This window comes from Capsicum annuum, chromosome 4, assembly GCF_002878395.1.
Source record: "Capsicum annuum cultivar UCD-10X-F1 chromosome 4, UCD10Xv1.1, whole genome shotgun sequence".
Lineage (NCBI taxonomy): Eukaryota > Viridiplantae > Streptophyta > Magnoliopsida > Solanales > Solanaceae > Capsicum > Capsicum annuum.
The window spans coordinates 44,821,601-44,824,162 of NC_061114.1; the positions used below are offsets into that span (position 1 = coordinate 44,821,601).

At 31.0% G+C, this 2,562-nt stretch overlaps 1 protein-coding gene across 1 annotated transcript in view; it reads right to left on the reverse strand.

The window, feature by feature from the left end:
* LOC107867858 (actin-7) overlaps window positions 1-974 on the reverse strand; it is a 3,013-nt gene extending 2,039 nt beyond the window's left edge. The window contains exon 1 of the mRNA XM_016714317.2: window positions 823-974. The gene's annotated coding sequence lies outside the window, so the exon portion shown is untranslated. The remainder of the gene's footprint in view (window positions 1-822) is intronic.
* Window positions 975-2,562: the final 1,588 nt, after the last annotated feature.

Genomic DNA, 2,562 nt, shown 5'->3' on the forward strand with positions numbered 1-2,562 from the left:
TATTCTTATTGGGTTATCAGTTTACCCAATAACCCAATAAGAAAAAACCGAACAGAACCAATAACCCAATAATTTTTTTTATAAAACCATTAAAAAACCGTTAACCCAATAACAATAACCTTTTTATCGGTTCGGTTTATCGGTCGGTTCGGTTTTTGCACACCCCTAGTATCCTGTATTTGCTTATTACAACTACACCTCAAAATCAAAACTAATTGCATTCATATATTTTAGTCCTCACATTTCTTTTGATCCATTTCATTCAAGTGCTCAACAAGTCGTCTTTTCTAAGACATATTAAGAGTTCTCAAAACAAACTATCCTTGTATTTGGTTATTTTAGCAGGGGAAAGAAAGATGCCTCCCAACCAATTCAATCCAATAATAATTTATAAATATCAATTGCACATTTCCAGTTATGCTACATTTTGTACTATTAAAGTAAGTATATAAGGATCCAAGGAGAAAAAAACCACGCATAAATTGAATCCCAATTTCAAATAAAAACAATCATGTAAGGCATATAGTATCATCTTGTAAGGAAAAAATAGTAGATCTAGATAGATCTAGAGCGGATCAACTTAATAAACATGCAGATCCAGCTAATCTTAACTACGAGATAACAAATACCGAACCTAGAAACAGAATCAAACTATAAATGACCAAGATTCGATTCGTCAACCGGTACACGTATCATGAAACATATCAAATTGGATATTCTACAACATTTTACTGATCTCATGTCAAATAACTTACGCAATTAAATTCTACAAAAGAAAAGAGATAATAATAAGGCCGTAAAAAGACGAAGATCTTAGCTTACCTGAGAAAGAGAGAGATGCAGAAGGACCTAAAGTGACGACCAGACAAGTAAAGCAAACCGGAGATGATGACCGGTTTGCTTAGTCTCTCTAGATTATTTTGTCTGCTTAGGATGGAAGTTGAAAGGGCAAGAGTGTCAAATGCAAGATCAAATGAGATGTCATAATACAGGAAGTATATGTATACTCCCTCCGTAACATGTGCCACGTTTGGTCTTAAGTCATTAACACTATTCTTCAAAAAAAAAAAAAAAATTACTAAGAATCTAGTTTAGCAAATTAGTTAGTATTTTATTAATTAATGCTTGAGAAATATAAATTTAATAATATAGTCATATTTTTTTATAGTAGTAGTATTTCTACGAAAATTTTATCATTATTATGGGGAGGTATTATTTTATATATATATATATATATACTAAATTTGATATTTAGATCTCATTTAGTTGTTATAAATAAAGTATGACAAATTAATAAGTGTATGAGTATAAAAAAGATAAATATTAATAGTTTTTTCCTCGTAAAGTTATGAAATAACTTATGTGCATTATCTAAATACATTTTGTCTTTAAATTAGAAATTCGTCTTTACAATTTATTATGTGTATGACAGTAATAATGATTGTCATAAATATTTTAATATTTTATTTTGTACATAATATATTTTTTAAAAATACTAATACATAATATTTAAGTAAATTGTTACAGATAGGTAATTTTATAAAAAGTGTACCATTATAATAAATGTCGTTACTGTTATAGGTAGAATCACTATTAGAAATTACTCTATTGCAATGGAACTTTTGGCAATGGCTCCAACTGTTTCAAAAAGAAATTGCTCTAATAACTGTTTTCAAAAAAATTTACTCTAATAAAACTATTTGGTACCATAACTGTTTTTATTATTTGAAAATCATTGCAATAGGATGTTTTATCACAATGATTTCCTAAACCGTTGTCGAGTCATCTATGACAACGCTTTATTAAGGGAAAAAAAGCCACGGAGTAGTACAATGATTTATTTATTTCCACCACAAAAATTTCACCAACTCCGCCAAAAATAAACCTTTTTTCCATATAACCTTCTAAGACTGCCACTATAGGAATTACTTGTTCTTCTACGACTGCTCCGACCAAAAATTCGAAGCTGCTCCGACCTCTTTTTCACAGCATTGTTCATTTTGCGTCTGGACTCCTGCTCAGAAAAAGAAAGGTCATTTCTTGTAATAGCCCCACAAACTAAGCAATGAAGAAACATCATACACTATTAATTGAGCTTTTGTCGACCAACTAACAGAACAAGGAATTACTTGTTCTTCTTCCATTCGAAGCTGCTCCGCGTGTAATTTTTAGAAGCTGCTCTGACGTCTTAATTTCCTTCCCAACTCGGAACACTTCAAGAAGGCGGTTTTAATTTTTTGAAGCTACTCCGACTTTAGCTCCGACAACCACTTCAATTTCCAAGAAAATTTGGGGTTTTCTTCTTTAATCTGGAAATTTAAGGTTAGTTAATTTTTAGAATTGATGATTTTAACCTAATTTTCTGAGTTTCTATTTAGGAGTTTTTTTCTCCTTCACTTTGATTGCTGACCTAACATTTGGGGATGGGTTTAATTTGGGTGCTTCTAGTTGCTACCTTTTCTAGGTCGATAATCCATTTCCTTGTTTCTGCTCGTATTCTGCTAAATAAATTTGGGTGACTTCAGTTGCTACCTTGTTTCACTTCTACTGCTGTAGCTTTCA